This window comes from Symphalangus syndactylus, chromosome 3, assembly GCF_028878055.3.
Source record: "Symphalangus syndactylus isolate Jambi chromosome 3, NHGRI_mSymSyn1-v2.1_pri, whole genome shotgun sequence".
NCBI lineage: Eukaryota > Metazoa > Chordata > Mammalia > Primates > Hylobatidae > Symphalangus > Symphalangus syndactylus.
The window spans coordinates 79,353,619-79,376,475 of record NC_072425.2 but is presented as its reverse complement, the minus strand read 5'-3'; the positions used below and the strand labels follow the sequence as shown (position 1 = coordinate 79,376,475).

Genomic DNA, 22,857 nt, shown 5'->3' with positions numbered 1-22,857 from the left:
GCTTCCGCGGCAGAGGGGTGGCAAGGCCGGTGGTGATCAGCATCCAGGGACCTGGCAGCCACCACTGATGCCCACCTGCTTGTCCCTCAGCTGGGTGCCCACTGGCGGCCACACTCCAGGTCTCTGGGCTCTGCCTAGGACGTGTGTTTGGGCTTCTCTCCCGAGCAGAAGTCATCAGCATACCCTCTGCATCCCACGGATTTGTTTTGTTTCTGAGGGAATAATTAAGGCGTGTTAGGATGCTATCAGAAAATCGCTGACTATGGCTAAGAGCTAACAGGGCAATCTGGGAGCTTGTGGAGCGCTAGTTAGTGATAACAGAAGAGGAACATATTTGACTGTTCTGTGCTACACCCAGATTCTCAGGAGGTGGCAAGGGAGGAGGCTTGGCACTGTGCCATGATCGGAGCCCCTGGTCCTGGGGACTCTGTTTCCCTGTGGGAGCTTGGAGGAAAGGCGGTTGGCTGAGAAGCTCAGTATGCAGTGAGGAAGAAGAATGACTTGAGGTCCTTGGGTTGGAGAGATCTAGTACCCCAGGCGGGACTGGCTGTGGCCTGCACCCACCCCAAACTCACACATTCTGTCATGCTCACACACACACTCATAGGCCCAAGCTCACACACCACACGTGGCTTATTCACACACACACACATTAACACACGTATGCACTCATATTCACACATCCACACGCAGTTATATTCCACATACACATTCATACTCCCAAGTTCAAACACTACTATCACACGTTTCTTCACACACTCCACACAATAACTCACATACATACTCTCACATATGTACACACTCACCTACACACTCTCCATTACACACATTCACCTGTCCGCTCTCACACGCATGCACAAACACACACACTTCAAGCCAAATTAGAGCCCCTTTCCAGGTCCCACACAAACAAAAATGATACTTCAGTTTCTTCATCTTGACCAGAACTGGGCGCATGATTCCATCCAATCACAAGGTGAGGCGGGGAATGAAATCCTATCACGTTCTCAGAAGGTGGAGACCAACTATGACAGGCCAATCTAATGACTACCACAAACAAGCAGGGGGGATTGAAACAGAAAAGTGGTTCCTGCTGACGTGTGGCGTTGACAGAGCTCAGTTCTGCCTCATGACAAGCACTGCCTTGCCCCTCAATGATGGAAAATGGTCGTGTGTCTTGTTTCCTGGCCCCCATCTCTGTCTTGGTACAGAGTAGAGACTTGAGTCTCGGTTCCAAAGACAGGAGTCCCGCTGAGCTGACCCGAAAGGTGACAGGTGAAGTCTTGCCATCTCCTGACCAAGTTCCCCAAGGCCCCTTGAGACTCAATTTCTGAAGAGGGTCTGCTCGGAATTCCCTGTCCCCATGATCTGCCCAGCTGTCAAGACACTTGTGAGTTCTTCTGGAGCCTTTTGGCCCAACAACTAGACTGGATAACTGGCCACCTCTTGATTGCTCCAGAACCTCTACTTCCATGTTCTGTCCAGGGGACTGGAGTTCCTTTTAGCCCTGGCAGAGGGGTTTACCCTTAGGATCTGTCGCACCCCGAAGTTCTGAGTCCTCCCAGTTTATGCGGGTCAGCCCACATGACCAGCAGTCTCCTAAAAACATGAGGCCTTTCTTTTGGAAAGCTCAAGGAAGGATATGACCAGAGAAATAGGCAGCAAGGCTGAGGTGAGGGAGTCACACTGGAATACAGCCTAAATTAGTTTTGTCTCCCTGAAAATCCTTCCTTGTTCCTTCCCTCAGTTCACTTCCTTTCAGTTAACTGAAAACTCAATAGCAACTTATTTCAATTCAGAAATTGAACACTGAGCCAGGCACTGTATAAATGCCTGAAACCAGCAGTGAGTAAGCACTAAAAATCATGGCCTTTTGCTCTGTGGGATTTACAGTGTATGGGAAAGATGGGTATTAAACACGTGTGAAAGTATGAAAAACTTGTATGTGTGTGGGTGTATTGGAGCTTTATAGAAGCATGTACAAAGAGGAGAAATTATCCTAGTCTAGTGGGTAGGAAAGACCATCCTAGAAAAATGGTGTTCAATATGAAACTTAAAGTACCCAACAGTGCTTGGCCAGAGAAACAAGACACGTGGCTTAAAGGTGGTCACAAAATTAAAGACAGTAATGGTCATACATTCTTTGTTTCTCTTTTCTCTGTAAGATAGAGTTGAGTTCTCTAGTCCTCTTCCCCTGGACTCTTGGCTGGCCCTATCCTCACCTGTAGAATGTGGTGGAAGTGACTTTCCAGGTCTTCTGAGGCTGGGTCATGGGAAACCTTGAGCTTCTGCCCAGACTTTTCAGAAAACATGCCCGGGGAAGTCAGAGGTTGTGTAAGGAGTTTGGCTATCTAACACCACCATGCTGTGAGGAGCCCACACTAGCCTCATGGAAAGGCAGCATGGACAGAGGGATACCCAACCAGTCCCCTGCTGTTCCCGTCACTCCAGCAGAGCCCAGGCAATGAGTAAGGAAGCCTTTGATGGTTCCAGCCCCAGCCACCATCTGACTGTAACTGCATGAGAAGCTCTGAGCGGGAACCACCTACATAAGCCCAGTTAACCAACAGAATTGTGAAAAATAGCAAGTTTTTGCTTTAAACTACTGAGTTTAGGATCATTCGTTACACCACTATAGATAACTGGATAAAAGAGCGTAAATGAATTCCAAACAGAGGAACAGCAATGTGCAAAGGCAAGTCTGCACCCTCAGACCTCCTTCAGAGAATACAGCTTTTAAACCGTCTTAGAACCAGCTCCTCATGAGCAGCTGCAGTACCTCACCCTCAGGCATAGGGCAGCCAGAGACAGATTTTTAATATTGTGTCACCAGCAATAGGAACCTCAGGACCAGATGCCACCGCAGCGGCTAATTCAGGTGATCAGCCTCCAGCAGCAGCAGGGCGGAAATTGGCTGCTCAGCCCCATCTTGGCGGCTGCACAGAGGCCAGCGCCCGCACAACCCGCTCTGGGTAAGGGCAAAGGAAGAGCGGACCTAGGGTGGGAGGACTCTGCACTCCCCGACCCTCAGGCCATCTGGGACCAGCCCTGCCAGCCTAGGTCTAAACCTCGGCTGCAGCTGATACCTGGTCATGGCGCGCGGAGACTGCAAACCCGGACTCCGCCCGCCGACACCAGCAGCCCCGAAACCCTAGAGCCAGACGCCACCTAGTGGCCAAAGTCAGGCAGTCGGCCCACAGCTGCAGGAGAGCTGGAAACTGCCCTTCCGGAATGCCCATTACTGGAGGCTGCACCAGTGCCCAGCCCTCACCACCCGGAGCTCTGAGCACAGGCAAATGAAGTTTCTCACCCTAGGGTGAGAAAGCAGTGCATTCCGTGACCCTCAGGCCGTCTGAGCCCTGCAGCCTCAGCGGTGGGCTCAGGGGAGGCTGCTGCGGGCACACGGAGAACTATATAGCAGCTGTGGCAGTCTCGGACTCTGTGCAAACCAACAACAGCGCGGACCCCATGACCAAAAGCCGCCACGGCGCCTAACTCAGGCGGTCGGCCCTCCAGCAACCAGAGAACGGAAACGTGCAGCTCCGCCCCATCCCAGCGCCTGCGCTGTACTTAGTGCCTGCAATCCCACTCTCTGGGGGCTGGCAAGGAAGACTGGACCTTAGGGTGGCAGGGCGGTGCACTCGGGGACCCTCAAGGCTTCTGGAAAAAGCCCTGCCAGCCTCCACCGTGGACTCAGCTGCAGCTGCCACCTGCACACTACTGGAAGCAACAGGGTGGCAGCTCTAGTCTCTGCTAACTCCAGCAGCAGCGCGGACCGCAGAGCCAGAGATAACTGCAGGGCGTGTTAGGAGGTTGGCCTCTCAGCTGCAGGAGGGCGGGAATCTGCGCCCAACCAGATCCTCATGGCTGCAGTGTCCAACGCCCACGACCCCGCAATCTGGGCGCTGGTCGAGGAATAACGGGTCCTAGGGTGGAAGGGCGGTGTACTCAGCCACCTTTAGGCCGTCTCAGACCAGCCCTGCCAGCATCTGCCTCGGGCTCAGCTGCAGCTGGCGCCTGCGCATGGCGCACAGCAGTAGTAGCGGCAGCCCTGACCCTGCCCGCAGACACCAGCAGCAAAGACCCCAGGTCCGGATGCTTCCAAGGCACCTTAGTCAGGTGATCGGTCCCATAGCTGCAGGAGGGCGGGAATCAGCTGCTCAGCCCCATGGCAGCTGTGGCAGCCCCATCTCTGTCCATGCCACCAGTAGCACGTACCCCACGGCTATATACTGCGGTGGCGCCCAATTCAGACTGCAGCTGCAGCAGGGCGGGAATCGGACGCTCAGCCCCATCCTGGAGGCTGCCCAGAGTCTAGCGCTCATACACCGCCTCCTGGGAGCAGGCTAAGGAAGAGCAGACCATAGGGTGGTAAGGCGGTGCACTCAGCGACCCTCAGGGTGTCTAGGACCAGCCGTGCCAGCCTCTGCCAGGCTCTCAGCTGCAGCTACCACCGCCAGGTGGCTCCCGGCAGCAGCGATGGAAACCCCCCCGCCCCCGGCCTGCCGCCAACAGCAGTGCAGATTCCATGGCTGGATGTCTTGCCAGGACGGGAACCTGCCGCTCAGCCTATTCTGGGCAGCTGCACAGAGACCAGCGCCTGAAACCCTGAGCTCTGGACGTGGGCCAAGGAAGAGTGGACCCTAGGATGGGAGGACGGTACACCCGGTGATCCTCACTTTCAGGGACCATCCCTGCCGGCCTCTACTGAGAGCTCAGCTGCAGCTGCCACCTGTACAAGGGCGCGGCAGCAGCAGAGCAACCTGGCACTTTGCCTGCACCACCAAGAGCCCTGCCACTGGGGACACCACCACCTCAGCCCTTAATTCAGGCAGTCAGCCCCACAGCTGCAGCAGGGCGGAAACCTTTGCCCTGGGCCCAGTCCCCTTGGCTGCACAGTTCCCGGTGCCCGCAACCCGGAACTCTGGGCACAAAGGAACAGCGGACCCTAGGCTGGAAGAGTGGTCCACTCCATGACCCTGAGGCTGTCTGGGAAACGCCTTGCCAGCCTCTGTCATGGGCTCAGCTGCACCAGCCACCTGCACATGGCATGCGCAGCCGCCTTGGTGGCAACCCCAGACCATGCTCTTACACCAGCCAGGTGGACCCCAGGGCCAGACACTGCCCAGCGGCTAATTCAGGTGGTCAGGCCCCAGCTGCAGGAGGGTGGGAACCGGCCTCTCAGCCATTTCCTGGCGGCTGCCGTGCCCAGTACCTGCACACCCTGCTCTGGGCGCCAGCAAGAAAGAGCTGACTCTAGAGTGAAAGGGCCATGTACTCAAGGACCCCCCAGGCTGTCTGGGACCAGCCCTGCCTGCCTCTGCTGTAGGTTCAGCTGCAGTGGTAACCTGCACAAGACGCACAGCAGCAGCTGTGACAAACTCCAACACTGCCAGCGCCACCAGCAGTGCGGACCCTTGGGCCAGAAGCCTCCAGGGCACCTAAGTCAGGGTGTTGGTCCCCAGCTGCAGGAGGACACACCAGGCACCAAACTGACTTAATTTTTTATATTGCATCTAGTTTGCTAAATAAGGGACATGTAGTAATAAAATAATATCCCAGAGGACATTTTCACATTTTACTTTCTCTTTTAAAATTTTCATTGTTAAAGAGCCAAACAGCCATAGGCTCTGGATATAATAGCTTCAGCTGCAAATAAAAAAATTGTCTTTATGGATGGAAGATGTGAAAAGGACTATTCCGTCAGTCTCTCAGCTACTCTCCCACGGAACATTGTAGTGTGTTCAAACAAATGAGGACAGTAGTGAGTAAATCAGTCTTTTAAACTTCTGTAAGATTTTCCATACCTGGATTTCAGATCATTTTGGAGGCAAGTATTAATTTATTCTTTTTTCTCCTAATTTTTCATATGGACAAATTTAGGCACAGAGGAGATAATGAACTTGGCAGAGAACTGGGAGCAAGACATTGATGGAAAATGATGCTGATTTAAATGCTTCCTCCTTGCATTTCTCATAATGAAGGCACAGCCATACTGTGACCCTTGTATTTTAATGGTTCACTGAAGAGCCACAATAACAAATTTTAAATACCTACCAAATGTCATAAAATGTCATTTCACATTGTTCTTGGTTTGTAAAGGGAAAATGAAAACGGAAAAAGTTCATATATATTTTGTGCTGGTTCAATAAACTAAATACCATAAGACTTTCAACAAATATATAGTCAATTATAATACGGTAATATTAAACAAGAGGGTGCTATACTTTTTCAAGAGAAAGCAGTCATGTTAAAAAGGTTGTTTTAATGATGTTCTAAACAATTTGGCTGCATCACAGCATAGGTTCAGTTGATAATAAAAATTGCCTTTGAATGAAGTACTCTAAATTTTTACAAGACTCCAATTCTCCTGTGCAATTATGGAATTTGAAATGTAATTCTCCCTGGAACCATAAAAGAATTAAGACCAGAGAAATGCTGTTAGGAATAAAGCAAGATAGCAGTGGCTCACGCGTGTAATCTCAGCACTTTGGGAGGTCAAGGTGGGTGGATCACAAGGTCAGGAGATCAAGACTATCCTGGCTTAACACGGTGAAACCCTGTCTCTACGAAAAATACAAAAAAATTAGCTGGGCATGGTGGCGGGCGCCTGTAGTCCCAGCTACTCAGGAGGCTGAGGCAGGAGAATGGCGTGAACCCAGGAGGTGGAGCTTGCAGTGAGCTGAGATTGGGCCATTGCACTCCAGCCTGGGCGACAGAGCGAGACTCCATCTCAAAAAAAAAAAAAAAAAAAAAAAAGGAAAAAGAATAAAGCAAGATAAAAAGGAATTGCTTCAAAGACCCTTTTTATTCTTCTATTTCTTAGTGCCATGTTATATTCCAAGTCACTACGTTGTTATGGAAAAGGACGATGTGAAAATCCACTCTAGACAATCGAACATTTCTAGAATGTTGACTCAGGGATATTTTTTCTCTCCATAATTATGTATTAATTCAATATGGACATGTGTGTGTGAAATCCTCAAAGAATTTCCAAAGGAATGGATATGTCAATGCACAACTCTTTGGCATTGGTTTATTATGGACTCAGCACTGTGTCAGGCACAATGGCTCAGGCAAATGGTTTGGGAACATGGTCCCTGCTCTAGATCTGCATGGCATTTGTTTATCATTTGAACTGACATGTGGTTATTACAACTTAACTTCTATCTCTATTTCACATTCCGTTAATCATCAAGTCCTATAGATGCTATCACTCTTATAATCTTTCAAACCTGCCCATTTTACTACATCTCCAATACCACTATTAATAATGATCACAATAAGTTCCTAACTGCCCTCTTTGTCTTTAATCCTATCCACTTTAATTCATTCTCAACAACAGTTTGGAAATAAAATTCTGAGTATATCACTCCTTCATTTTAGACTGAGTATTTCCATTTAACTCCTGCGACGATTCAAGCCCATCAGCATAACTAGGCAAGGTCCTCCGTAAGCTGACCCTTAACTTCTAGCTTAGATTTTTTACTCCTTCTGCAAATATTTCATCCAAATTAAATATCATATAGTTTCTTGAGCAAGAAAGATTCTTCTCTCTTCTTCTCCAAAGTGCTTTATTTCCTCCTTCTAAAGCGCACTTCCCCTTACCTTTCACCTGGCTCACGTTACCAGTCTATTGAGACTTAGTTCAGAAATCACATCTTTCATTTTGTCTTTCCCCACCCTCTCCTCTCCTATGAATTAAGTCTTTCTTCTATGTAAACAATTAGCTTAGGTATTTATAACCGATGCTGTACTTACACGGTTCTGTTGTCTTCCATGAACATGTGTTAGATCTTTGAAGACAAATATTATGTTTTATTCATCTTATGAAATTTGTCCTACACAGAATTTGGCACATGGTTATCCATTCAAATGTTTGTGGAATAAATATGAATAAACTCAAAATAAAGATAACATATTAATTGTCCTAATTTGCAAATTTCTCCATTTTATTTCCTTCACTGCAAACTATCCCCACTGAGAGAATCGGTATCTGAGTTCATAGTGTTGATTTCTAACATTTTTAAACAAAAAACTGTTTCAATTATAAATCATGTATTTAAATAAGAATACTTGCTTCATCAACTATAAGAACATAAATTGTAAGACGTATTTACTGAGATGTTAAAATGTAGGGAGGAAATGTGTGTTTTATAATTAATGAAATAAAATTCCTTAAGGTCTTACCATATGCTTGGCCCCATGCTGTGTTTTATATTAATTCTCTTAATCTTCACCACAGTCCTAGGAGGAGGATATTTTTATTATTCTCATTCTAAAAATTAATAAAATAAGTTCAAAGAAAGGTAATTTTCCCAAAGTTACCCAGATTATAAGTGGCAGTTGTAGGATTTATCTCTACCTTACTCTACTGTCTGAAACATTCTTGGTATTCCTTTATTGGGTTCGGTGCAAGAAGAAACCATAGAAAATAACATTATTGGTCCTCATTTTAGAATATTCTGTCCTTGGGTTCATCATACACACACGTACACATAAACACAAATATACACAGTAATTGTAAACAGTGTGGTAATTTCTTTAAATTTTGTTAAAATACCTCCTGAGTAAAATGGAGACAAGTGGGGGAGAGAATCTCAGAGCTTGAAGACTATCTTTCTGAAATAAGACAGGCATAAAAGCATAGACATAAAGGAATAAAAAAGAGTAAACAAAACCTCCAAGAAATATGGGATTATGTAAAGAGACAGAACCTACGACTGATTGGGGTACCTCAAAGAGTTGGGGAGAATGGAATCAAGTTGGAAAACATACTTCAGGATATCATCCAGGAGAACTTCCCCAACCTAGGAAGACAGGCCAACATTCAAATTCAAGAAATTCAGAGAACTCCAGTAGGATACTCCATGAGAAGATCAATCCCAGGAAACACAATGATCAGATTCTCCAAAGTCGAAATGAAAGAAAAAATGTTAAGGGCAGCCAGAGAGAAAGCCCAGGTCACCTACAAAGGGAAAGTCATAAGACTAACAGTGGACCTCTCAGTGGTAACCCTACAAGCCAAAAGAGATTGGGGGCCAATATTCAACATTCTTGAAGAAAATAATTTCCAGGCTAGAACTTCATATCTGGTCAAACTAAGCTTCGTAAGCGAAAGAGAAATAAGATCCTTTACAAACAAGCAAATCTTGAGGGAATTTGTCACCCTCAGGCCTGCCTTGTAAGAACTCCTGAAAGAAGAACTGAATATTGAAAGAAAAAATTGTTACCAGCTACTACAAAAAAACACACTGAAATACACAGACCAGTGACACTATGAAGCAACCATATACACAATTCTGCAAAATGACCAGCTAGCATCATGATGACAGGATCAAATTCACACATAACAATACTAACCTTAAATGTAAATGGGCTTAATGCCCCAATTAAAAGACACAGAAAGGCAAGCTGGATAAAGGGCCAAGACCCATCACTATGCTGTTTGAAAAGAGCCATCTCACATGCAAAGACACACATAGGCTCAAAATAAAGGGATGGGGAAAATTTACCAAGCAAATAGAAATCAGAGAAGAAGGGGCTGCAATCCTAGTTTCTGACAAAACAGACTTTAAACCAAAAAGATCAGAAAAGACAAAGAAGGACATTACATAATGGTAAAGGGTTCATAAATGGTAAAGAAGAGCTAACTATACTAAAATATATATGCACCCAATACAGGAACACCCAGATTCATAAAGCAAAGAGTCACAAAGAGACTTAGACTCCCACACAGTAATAGTGAAAGACTTTAATACCTCACTGACAATATTAGACAGATCATTGAGACAGAATACTAACAAAGATATTCAGGACCTAAACTCGGCTCTGGATCAAGCAGACCTGATAGATACCTACAGAGCTCTCCACCCCAAAACAACAGAGTATACATTCTTTTCATCACCACATGGCACTTTAAAATTGATCATGTAATCAGAAGTAAAACACTCCTCCGCAAATGCAAAAGAACTAAAATCATAAACAGTCTCTTAGATGGCAGCACAACCAAATTAGAACTCAAGATTAAGAAATTCACTCAAAGCCACACCATCAAATGGAAATTAAACAACCTGCTCCTGAATGACTCCTGAATAACGAAATTAAGGCAGAGGTCAAGAAATTCTTTGAAACCAATGAGAACAAAGAGACAATGTACCAGAATCTCTGGGACACAACTCAAGCAGTGTTAAGAGGGAAATTTATAGCACTAAATGCCCACATCAGAAAGCGGGAAAGATCTAAATGTGACACCCTAACATCACAATTAAAAGAGCTGGAAAGGCAAGAGCAAACAAATTCAAAAGCTAACAGAAGAAAAGAAATAACTAAGATCAGAGCAGAACTGAAGGAGATGCAGAAATAAAAACTCTCCAAAAAATCAATGAATCCAGGAGCTGGCGTTTTGAAAAAAGTAACAAAATCAACAGACCACTAGCTAGACTGATAAAGAAAAAATGAGACAAGAATCAAATAAACACAATAAAAATGATAAACTCCACAGAAATACAAACTACCATCAGAGAATACTATAAACACCTCTATGCACATAAACTAGAAAATGTAGAAGAAATGAACAAATTACAAATTCCTGGACACATACACCTTCCCAAGACTAACTCAGGAAAAAGTTGAATTCCAGAATACACCCATAACAAGTTCTGAAATTGAGGCAGTAATTAATAGCCTACTGATCAAAAAAAGCCCAAGACCAGGTGGATTCACAGCTGAATTCTACCAGATGTACAAAGAGGAGCTGGTTGACATTCCTTCTGAAACTATTCCAAAAAATTAAAAGAAGAAATTCCTCCCTAAGTCATTTTATGAAGCCAGCATCATCCTGATACCAAAAATTGGGAAGAGACAGAACAAAAAAAGAAAACTCCAGACCAACATCCCTGAGGAACATCAGTGCGAAAATCCTCAAAATAATGGCAAACCGATTCCATCAGTACATCAAAAAGCTTATCCACCACCACCAAGTCAGCTTCATCCCTAGGACACAAGACTGGTTCAACATCTGCAAATCACAATACATCACATAACCAAAACCAAAGACAAAAACCCCATGATTATCTCAATAGATGCAGAAAAGGCCTTTGATAAAATTCAACATCCCTTTATGTTAAAAACTCTCAATAAACTAGGTATTGGTGAAACATCTCAAAATAATAAGAGCTATTTATGCCAAACCCATAGCCAATATATTGAATACGCAGAAATGATAAGATGGACATAATATTATTGCACCCTTACTAGACTACAGTGTAGCATAAACATAAATTTTATCTGCACTGGGAAACCAAACACTTCATTTGACTTACTTTATTGTGGTGGCCTGGAACTGAATCCACAATATCTGAGGTATGCCACTATTTGAACTGAATAAAATTGGTAGCTTATACTATGTTTTCACATCTTCAGCAATCATAACAAATTTTGGTGTATTTAAAGTATAGCAAGGTAATTATTATCTTCAAAGAGCCCCTAAATTAGTGGAGGAGAGAATACCTATAAAAATGTAAAAACAATGCTGGTAAATAATGACAAACGACATAATAAGGGAACAGGTCCAATGGTTAAGAATTGCACAAAAATAAAAATCACTCTATATTTAGAAGAATTGGAAAAAGCATCAGGAATGGTATCTTATTTTAACAAAATTTGTAAAATTCAAAAGGCTGACATAAGTGATGGGCTCTGGGTACATGGAACAGGCTGAGCAAGAGTGGAGTGCAGAAATTTCCCAGAGAATTGAGAAATACTTTTATGACTTGTATGTCAGAGAGTACATGGAAAACATAGTGCAATGTTAAGACTATAGATTTGGAATTGTTTCTAGCCTCCACTCCTGGTCATTTCCTACTGATTAGCTGTGTGGCATTAATGAAGTCACTTAACATCCCTGAACTGGAGTTTTCTCATAGATGGAATGGGACTAGTGATACAACTGATTTACAGCATTCGAGATAGAATTTTTTTTTTTAGTGGAAGAAAGAGATGGATAGATAAAAACATGAGATAAGTCTCGGGAAAGAAATCTGGTCTTTTAGAGATGTACATTAGAGATTTAGAACTTCTTGCTGTAGGCATGTAAAATTTAACTTGGATTACATGAACTGGTTAATGTACATGATGCAATTATTTAAATTAATTAAATTCAGGAGAATTATTAATTTATGCTTACCAGGTTACCTATGACAATGAACTTTCTGACACTGAAAACTCAAAGTAATAGATACAACGTATTTTCAGGTCCCTATATAGTTGATATTTTATTAGATTCTACATAGTAGTTAAGATAGAGCAATGAGAATAAAATATTTCAAAATCTAATTTCCCTTAACATGTTAATTTAATGTGATGTTAATATATTTTATATAATTAATATCATATAACAAATTTTACAATAATTTTCCTTGACTGGATTTACAAATAGTTGAGAGCAGTTATTTGCCCTTGACTCTTGTGGAGACCACAATCTGCTGGTTTACATTATTAATTTGTTTAGAGACTCATTTTCCTAATTAACTGAACAGAGGCAAACTTCACAGGTTCCAGAAATTAATGATATTTTATTGGCCTAGTATTGTAGGTAAACAGGGAATTTTTGCTAGGATGATTTAGATAATTGTCTCAATTTGCTTCATAGCTTTCTACTTATTGATACATCATTAGAGTTTAAGAGAGGTAGTTAGGAACCACGTGTGTATTCGAACAGGCACAGGTAATCAGTTGAATACATGTATAGGTGATTCAGCCTGTGTTAAGTGCCTCCTCAGTAAAACATGTGCACGATTGCATTGTTGAAGGTACATTACCAATAAAGATACCATCAAATTGCAAATCGATTCATAGATCTGTTAAAAACACTCAAACTTTTTAAGAATAGTTTTTCTGTGTTTTACTTTTTTTCTCAATGATAATGTTAGCTTTAAAAAGACACACTGAGGTGCCTCGATGCCTCCTTTCTTTGTAAGTTGTATCTTGGTAAGTATTCAGAACAAAAAATAAGCATACAAATTTTTTAAACTTCGTTTTGGTAAAAGCTAAGACACAAATACACACACACTAGCCTAGGCCTACACTGGGTCAGGATCATCAGTATCAGTCTTCCATCTCCACATCTTGTCCCACTGGAAGGTCTTCTGAAGCAATACCACACATGGAGCTGTCATCTCCCATGGTAACAATGTCTTCTTCTGAAATAGCTCCTGAAGGGCCTGCCTCAGGCGGTTTCACAGTTAACTTTTTTTTTGTAAGTAGAAGGAATGCATTCTAAAATAATGCCAAAAATCATAGTACACTAAATACATAAACCAGTAACATAATTGTTCATTATCATTATCAACTTTTATGTACAATGTATACTTATGTGTGCTGTATTTTTTTTCATTTTTTTTTTTTTCCTTTTGAGATGAAGTCTCGCTCTGTCGCCAAGTCTGGAGTGCAGTGGCGCAATCTCGACTCACTGCAAGCTCCTCCTTCCAGGTTCACACCATTCTCCTGCCTCAGCCTCCCCAGTAGCTGGGACTACAGAGGCCTGCCACCACCCCAGCTAATTTTTTCTATTTTTAGTAGAGACGTGGTTTCATCATGTTAGCCAGGATCATCTCGATCTCCTGACCCCATGGGCTGCCAGCCTCGGCCTCCCAAAGTGCTGGGATTACAGATGTGAGTTACCGTGCCTGGCCTATATGTGCTATTTTTCACAGAACCAGGGGCTTCGTAGGTTTACGCCATCATCACCAGAAACACGTGAGTATTGCGTTGCATTACAAGGTTAAGATGGCTATGCTGTCACTAGGCAATGAAAATTTTTCAGTTTCATTATAATTTTATAGGACTACCCTGATACATGCAGGCCATCACTGGCAAAATGTTGTTATGCAGTGCATCACTGTATTGTATTGGAAGAGTGAGATAATATGCCGACACTCACACCTGGCTAATGCGCCAGCAGGAGGAGGTCGCCCTCCAGAGACTGCAGGAGAAGGGGGAGAACTCCTCCTTGCCCTGGCTGTTCTTCACCGAGGCCTGTGGTACAGCACCCGAAGCTTCCTACCCACCCTACGCCTGGTCGGGCAGGCCCCGCAGCTCTCCTACTCCCTCTTCCCGGCCCCCGGACTTGGTGCTGCTGCCACCACTAGCGCAGATGTCAATACAACCATCGCTGCTGTTGCCCTCAATGCACTGGCCCACCAGACAAAGCTCCTACTACCTGGCCACCGCCGCAGCCCTGCCACTGCCATGGCCGCAGCTGGTCGTTCTCCTACTCTGGCGCGAGGCAGTCTCAGTAGCCGCCACCAACCTCAGCGAGGCGACCGGCAGCCCCAGGCCATCTGCAAGCTTCCAGCATGTAACTCCTCCTCCTCCTGGCATGTAACAGCTGGGCAGGCAAAGCCAAGAAAGCCTAGAGGAGAATGCAGAGTGTGGCAGCGTTAGAGCCTCACCTTGTCATCCTGGCCACTGGGTGGCAGGGACCGGTCTCAGTGAAGACACTCATATCCACCCTCCAAAGTCCAGCCTCTCCTTTTGGCCCAAGTGGGCCAGGCACTGGGGCCTAGAGTGCTAACTGGTTAACACCACATTGCCTGGCTCCAATCCACAGGAACCACTGGGCCCACCAGGGCTGCGCTCCTTGGAGAGGAGAACCAGCAGGAACTCAGACCCAGCCAGCCTTCCCACCCCCAAGTGCCGGTTCCCGATCCTGATGCCTCCACCCACAGAGCCCTGTCCCCCCTTGGCATCCGCTACTCTGTGTCCGGGGTGCCTAGGGGTCCCAGGTGGTCTACGCAACACACAGCGAAAGGGCGTCGCCCCGGGAAGCACGGCAGGTATGGGGGCCTTGCCGTGCTCAGGATTCCTGCGGAAACGCTGTGCGCTCGCTGCGCTAGAGCAGGAGCAGGAGGAGATCGCCCTCTAGAGTCTGGAGTCCAGGGACAGGAGGAAGGCTCCTTGGAGACCCTGTTGCTGCAACCTCTGCCGCCCCCGGCAGGGCAGCCTCTGATAGCGCCCCTAACCCGCTGCCTGCTGTTGGCCCCGGGATAGCGCCCCTAACACCGCCCCTCGCCACTGCAGTGTAGAACCCAATAGTGCCCCCAACTCGTCCCCGCCTCGGACGTGGCAGCACCAGATAACTCCGCCATCCTACCGCCTGCCCTGAGCCATGTAGCCACAGATACGACCCCCAACCAACCCCCCACTGTGGGCAGTGATGCCCCGCAGAGCGCGGCAACCTGCTCCCCACCGTGAATAGTGCAGCCACGGATCCTTAAGGTCCCCAACCCCCTCCCCACCACGGGCTGTGCAGCCCCACACAGCGAATAGCACCCCCAACTATCCCCCCGCCATGGGGAATGATGCCCTGGATAGCACACCCCACCTGCACCCTGCCATGGGCAGTGTAGCCCCCGACAGCACCCCTAACCCATATGCCGCTGCCAGGAACATGGTCCCCAATAGCGCACCAAACCTGGCCCCCACCACAAACAGTGCCACAGCTTATAGAGCCCCTAACTCGCGCCCCTCACTGACCTCACTGCAGCCCCCGAATGGTGCCCTCCACCCACCCCACCACCCTGCCTGCCACCGGCCCGGTATCACCCCCAAACCGCCCCTTGCCTCGGAGACTGTATCCCCCAACAGCGCACCCAACCCGCCCTCTATCGGGGCAGTCTGGCCCCTGATAGCGCCCAAAACCACACCGTCGAAGCATGTACCTGCACCCCCGAGTCCCCCGCCCCACCACCAGCAGTGTAGCATCGGATACTGTCTCTAAGCTATCCCCTACCACGGGCATTGCAGCCCCACGTAGCGCCCCCAACAAGCCCCCCACCATGGGCAGTGCAGTCCCAGATAGCATCCCCACCTCGCTGTCAACAATGAAGCCGGACCAGTCGCGCCCCGACCAGTTCTCCCACCCCCACGCCGCTGGCAGTGTAACCACAATAGCGGCCCAAACCTGGCCCTTGTCGCGGGCAGCGCAGCACCCAAGAGCGCCCCCAACCAGCCCTACTGCTGCCAGCAATACAGCCCAGGATGGTGCCACCAACCCACACCCCCACTCCCTGCTGGTGAGGGCAATGCAGCCTCCAGACAGCACACCTAAAAGTAGTGACGCCTAGAATAACACTCTAGTACACCCAAAGTAGTGACGCCCGGAATAACACCCCAACCAGCCCCTGTCACGAGCAGCCCCAGATAGCACACCTACCCCATCACCTTCCTACGCTCTAGCCAGCTGCAGTGTCCGTCGCTGCCACAAACCGCAGTGAGGCAAGCCAGTGAGGCGAGCCAGCAAGGCCAGCCACAGTCCCGCAGGCTCTAGCCTCCAGCCTGTGGTAGGTGACTACTTCTTTCTTTCCTGTAGCCCTGCACGGAGCAGCTATCACTGTCTACTGCCCCTCTCCATTGCCGCCACACACCACGCAGAGGCAAGCCCTGGTGCCACAGGCTCCATGCTCCCGGCTCCAGCCTCCAGAGCGTGGCACCAGAGTCTACTTCCGCCTTCTTTAAACTACGAGGCGAGAAGAAGCACAGGCTAACACACGAGAGCCTTCAATGGTGCCATTCCCAGTTAGCATGCCTTATATACTGAGGTTGTGCAGGCCAGGTTCCTGAACTTTATGTTCTGATTGGATGAGAGAAAACTGCTACGCCTACTCTGATTAGACGTTATTTTCACGTTAGGATTGGATGAGAGCAAGTCTCAGGATAACCAATCAGAATGTGACAATAAAGTCCAATCAGAGTAGGCCTAGCATTTTCCTCTCATCCAATCAGAACATGTAGTTTATAATCTCGGTATATAAAGCATGTTAAGGGGGAGAGTCCCGCTATTCCAGCCTCCTCCGCGTCTGACTGCGTAGCTGCTCCGTTCCCAGCTCGAAGTACGAGGTGCCTCGCCTGGTTGGCTTGCCTCGCCTGCTGCGGTTGGTGTCAGCGATGGACACTGCGGCCGACCAGAGCGTAGAAAAGCGTTGGTGTAAGTGGGCTGTCCAGGCTGCACTGCAGGTGGCCTGCGACGGGTTGGGGGCCCTATCTCAGGCGTCACTGCCTGCCTTGGATGGCTGGTTGGCTGTGCTATCTGGGGCTGTGCTGCCTGCACAGGGCGGGTGGTTTGGGGGCCCTAACTGGGGCTGCACTGCCTTTGCCGGGGAGCCGGTTGGGGGCACTATCCCAGACGGTATTGCTGGCAACAGTGTGGTGGGCTAAGTGTGCTATCCGGGGCTGCACTGCGCGGCTGTGGGGAGGGTGACGGTTTCGGGTTGAGGGCGCTATAGGGTGTTGGAATTCCCCTTGGTGCAGGGAGGCGGGGCGGTTTGGGTGTGTTGGGTGTGCTATTGTGGGGGCTACACTGCTGGTGGCAGGGGGCAGGGTGGGTTGGGGGCCACATCAGGGGCTCCACTGATTGTTTTAGCTAGGATTTCCAGTACTATGTTAATTAACAGTGGTGACAGTGGGCATCCTTATCATGTTCCAGATCTTAGAGGAAAAGCTTTCCATTTTTCCCCATTCCATATGATTCTAGCTGTGGGTGTCTTTCCTGTAGTTTTTATTATGTTGCGGTGTGTTTCTTCTGTACCCGTTTTTTTTGAGGATTTATAGCATGAAGGGATGATTAATTTCATCAAATGCTTTTTCAGTTTCAATTGACATGATCATACTGTTTTTGTCCTTTATTTGGTTGATGTGATGTATCACATTGTATGTTGAATGACCCTTGCATCTCAGGAATACATCCCACTTGATCATGATGAATTATCTTTTTAATGTATTGCTGAATTTGATTCACTGGTATTTTGTTGAGGATTTTTGCATCAGTATTAGAGATAGTGGCCTGTAGTTTCCTTCTTTGATGGTTTTGTCTGATTTTGGTATCAGAGTAATAATGGCCTGATATAATAAGTTTGGAAGTATTCCCTCCGTTTTTCAAAATAGTTTGAGTAGGATTGGTATTAGGTCTTTAAATTGTTTGATGTGAAGCCATCAGCAGTGAAGACATCAGTTCCTGGGCTTTTCTTTACTGGGAGACTTTTTCTGACGGCTTCGATCTCATTACTTGTTACCAATCTGTTCTGGTCTTGGATGTTTTCCCTGTTCAACCTAGGCAGGTTGTATGCGTCTAGGAATTTGTCAATTCCTACTAGGCTTTCCAGTTTATTGGCATATAATAGCCAGTTATGATCCTTTGAATTTCTGAAGTATCAGTTGTAATGTCTCCTTTTTTTATCTTTTGATTTTATTTGTTTGAATCTTCTCTTTTTTCCTAGTTAGCCGGGTTAAAAGTTTGTCAATTTTGTTTAGCTTTCCAGAAAACCAACTTTTTGTTTAATCTTGTGTATTTTTTATTTCAATTTTATTTCTGCTACAATCATTTATTTTCTTATTTTTGTTTTAGTTCTTTACTAGTTCTTTAAGATATATTGTTTGTTTGAAGTTTTTCTTTTGTTTGGATGGTAGGCACTTATAGCTATAAATCTCTGCCTTTGTACTGCTTTCTGCATAACAAGTTTTGGTATATTGTTTTCATTACCATCTGTTTCATGAAATTTTTCAATTTCTGTCTTAGTATCTTCATTGACCCGCTAGTCATTTATTCAGGAGGGTAATGTTTAACTTCCATGTGATTGTATTGTTTCCAAAAATACTCTTCTTATTGATACCTAGTTTAATTTCTTAGTAGTCAAAGAAGATGGCCACAGAGACAGCAGCGTGGTCGGAGTGGTAGGAGCCGGCCATCAGCGAGAGCTGCTCCGTGCCTGGCGCTGGGTGCTAGAGCCTGCAGCCCACTGGCTTGCCTCACTGTGGTTGGTGGTCTCAGTGACAGGGACTGCAGCACGACCAGAGTGGTAGGACAGGGGCTATCCAGGGCTACACTTTTCGCAGTGTGAGGTGGGTTGGGGGCGCTACCCAGGGTGTCACTGACTGCGTTAGAGGTACTGGTTGGTAGCACTGTATGGGGCTGCACTGCCCACAGCGGGGGGGTGGGTTATGGGTGCTTTCTAGGGCTGCAGTGCCCATGGAGGAGGACAGGTTGGGGCACTATCAGGTGTACGCTACTGGCGGCATTGGGGGATGGAGGTGGGGGGGGCGCTATTCAGGGCAGGACTAGCGGTGGAGGGGGACGAGTTTGGTGCTATCAAGGGCTGCACTGCTGGTGGCGGTCAGCAGAGTTGGCATCCAAGGAAGGAGTGGTTCGCCTCTCCCTGGACTCCATACTCCGACGGTGACCTATTCTTGCTCATGCTGGAGTGCGGCAGGCGTGCAGCGTTTGCGTGGGAATCCTGAGCATGGCAGAGCCCTCACACGCACTGTGGTTCCTGGGCCTGTGCACTCTGGGTCTGTGCCTCAGAGGCTGCCAGGCACCCCTGGGGACACCACGGGGGACAGGGCCCTGTGCGTGGAGGTGTCCGGAACAGGAATTGGCACCTGGGTGCGGAGGGCTGGCTGGGTCTGAATTTTTCTGCTGCTCCTGCTCCCCAAGGAGTGCAGCCCCAGTGGGCCCAATGGTTCCTGTGGAGTGGGGAGCTGGGTGCTGTGGTGTCTCCAGCACCCACCCCAGACCCCAGTTCCTGGCCAGCTTGGGTCAAAAGGAGAGGCTGGACTTCGGAGGGTGGATGTGAGTGCCTTTGCTGAAACTGGCCCCTGCCACCCAGTGGCCGGCGTGACAAGTTGAGGCTCTGACCCTTCCACTCCTCACATCTTCCTCTAGGCTTTTCTGGCTTTGCCTGCCCAGCTGCTCCACGCCAGGAGGAGGAGGAGACACCTAGAGCCTGCGACACCATGGCTCGCCTTGCTGCGGGTGGGTGGCAGTGACGGAGACCGCAGTGCACTGGACTGGTAGGAGAGCGGCCGCGCTAGGAGGGCAGGCAGCTGCAGCCAGGGTTGGGGGTCAGGCTTACAGCGATGGCCGGGCTGCGGCAGTGGCCAGGTGGTAGGAGCCTTGTAGGGAGGGCCGGTGCATTGGCAATGGGCCTGGCTTTGCCCTGCCCCTGCCGTGGATCTGGCCCTGTACTGCCCTGCCTTGCCCTGGACCTGCCCTACTGTTACCTGGACTGTCTCTGCCCTGCCCTGCTCTGGTCCCATCCTGGCCCTGTCTTGGCCCTGTGCTACCCTGTCCCTGCCCTGGTCTTGCTGTTGCACTGGCCCTTCCCTGAACCTGCGCTAGCCTGGCCTTGGCTCTGGCCCTGCCCCTTGTCCTCACCCTGGTCCTGCCATGGCCCTGGCCCTGCCAATGATCCTGACAGCCCAGGCCCTGGCCCTGTCTTGGCCCTGGCCCTGAACTGGCCCTGCCCTGACCCTGGCCCTGAAGTGGATTTGAAGGGTCCTGATTTGTCCTTGATTTAACCTGGCTCTACCTTGGCCCATCCCTGCCCTGGCCCTACCATGGCCCTGCCCCTCCCCTGGCTCTGCCCTGGTCGTGTGCTGACCCTGACCCAGATCTTGGCCCTGCCCCAGCCTTGTCCTAGACCTGGCCATGGCCCTGCCTCTGCCCTGGACTGGCGCTGGCACTGGCATGAACCCTGGCCCTGGCCCTTTGCTACTTAAGGCCATACCCTGGCCCAGCCCTGGTCCTCACCCTGTCCTGTCCTAATTTGGCCTGGCCCTACTCTGGCATGCTATTCTGGCCCTAGCCCTGACCCTGTCCCTGTCCCTGTCCCTGTCCCTGTCCTGGCCCTAGCCCTGTTCCTGGTCCTGCCATGGCCCTTGTCCTGACATTGCCCTTTCCTGGTCCTGGCCCTGGCCCTGCCCCGGCCCTGCTCTGGCCCTGGTCTGAACCCTGGCCCTGCAGTGGGCCTGCCTTGGCACTGCCCAGACCCTGGCTCTGGCCCTACCTCTGCCCTGGCCATACCCTTGCCCTGGCCTGGACCCTGGTCCTGGTCCTTGTCCTGCCCCAGCCATGGCCCTGGCCCTGGCCCTGCCCTGCCTGTGCCAGGTTCTATCCTGGGCTGGTCCTGCCATGGCCTGGTCTTGCCATTGCCCTGCTCTAGCCTGCCCTGCTTGTGCCCTAGATCTGCCCTGGCCTTTGCCCCTGTCTTGGTTCTAGCCTTGACTCAGCCCTGGACCTTCCCTGACCTTGCCTCAGCCCTGGCACTACCCTGGCCTTGCCTTGGCATTTGCCCTACTCTCTCTATGGCCTGGCTCTGGTCCTGCCCTGCTCTGCTCTTGTTCTGTCCTGGCACAGCCCTGGTCCTGGCCCTGCTGTATCACTGGCTCTGGTCCTGCCCTTATGCAGGCCTGCCCCTGCCCCTGCCCTGGCTTTGGCTTGGACCTTGGCCATACAGTGACCCTGCCATGACCCTTTCCTGGCCCTGGCCTGGGACCTGGCCCTGCCAAGGACTCGCCCTGGCTCTGTCATGGCCCTGGCCCTTTCCTGGATTTGGATGTGTCTTGTCCCTTATTTGCCCCGGCCCTTCCCTGGCTCTGCCATACCCCTTCTCTGGGGTAGGGCCAGGGTCAGGACCAGACCAGGGCAGAGTCAGGACCAGGGTAGGGCCATGGTAAGGCCTGAAGATGGGAAGGGCCAGGACAGCAGCAGGACCAGGGAAGGGTCAGGGCCAGGGATATGGTAGGACTAGGGGCAGAGCCGGCACTAGGGCTGAGCCAGGGCAGAGCAGGAGAGATTACATTAGGCTATTACGTAAAATTTTTATTTTAGATTTTTAAGATAACTATAGTAGCAGTAATAATGTCTATACTATGTTGTTTGTAATAGTAATAATATTTGCAGTAAATAATCACTAAATTTTAACTAATACTATCTTTGCTTCCAGTAGTGTTCTATGAGTATAATTTTATCAATATGTAAATATGTGAGGCATTGATTCCCACAATAATTCTATGTGCTAGGTACTTATAGCATCCCCATTTTCCAAATGTAGGAAACAGGCATAAAGAGGTTAACTATTTGGCCAGATTACTCCTGTAATCCCAGCACTTTGGGAGGCCAAGGCAGGCGGACGCCTTGAGCTCAAGAGTTTGGGACCAGCCTGGGCAACATTGTGAAACCCCATCTCTACTAAAAATGCACAAAAAGAGCTGATTTAAGTTTCTTGTAGGATTCTGGTTATAAAACACTGGTCAAATACATAGGGCATGGATAGGGCAGGGCCAGGGGCAAGGTCAGGCCAGGAAGGGGCCAGGGCCAAGGCAGGGCCAGAGCTGGACTTGGAGGTGTCCTGGCCTGATTTGCCCTGCCCCAACATTGGCCCAGCCCTGCTCTGGCACTTCCTGTCATGCCCTGTCCCTGGCCTGAGCATTGGCCCTGGCCCTGTCCTGCTTCTGGCCCTGCCCTGGAGTTGACCAGGCATTACCATGGCCCAGTCCTGCATTGCCCTGCCCTCCTCTGCCCTGGCGCTGCCATGGCCCTGCCTGGGCCCTAGCTCTGCCTCGACTCGGGACCTGCCCTGACCCTGCTCAGCCCTAGATCTACCCTGACTCTGCCTTGGTGTTGCCCTCCCATCTTTATGGCCTGGCTCTGGCCCTGCCTTGCACAGGCCATGCTCTGCCCTGTGTGTCCCAGCCTAGGCCCAGCCTTGGTCCTACCATATTACTGGCCCCGGCCGTACCCTTGTTCTGGCCCTGACCCTGCCCTGGCCCTCTCCTGGCCCTTCCTTGGTCCTGCCCTGCTCTTCCATGCCCTGGCCTTGCCCTCACCCTGCATTGGCCCTGCACTGGTCCTGCTCTGTCCTGGCACTGCCTTGGCCCCGGCCCTGCCTTCTCCCTGGCCTTGCCCGTGCCCTGCCCTAGCCTGACCCCGGGCCTACCGTGTCCATGACATGGTCCTGGACCTGCCTTGCCATCCTCTGTCCTGGTCCTGTATTGTCGCCACCATGCTCTGTTCCAGTGTTC

The 22,857-nt window shown here is 49.0% G+C and overlaps 1 long non-coding RNA gene across 1 annotated transcript; it reads right to left on the bottom strand.

The window, feature by feature from the left end:
- Positions 1–12,976: 12,976 nt before the first annotated feature.
- Positions 12,977–16,561, bottom strand: LOC134736307 (uncharacterized). The gene is made up of 3 exons (XR_010120238.1): positions 16,217–16,561; positions 14,222–14,413; positions 12,977–13,278 (listed from the first exon to the last, which is right to left on the bottom strand). It is a non-coding gene; the product is annotated as an uncharacterized lncRNA (long non-coding RNA).
- Between the last annotated feature and the right edge of the window lie 6,296 nt (positions 16,562–22,857).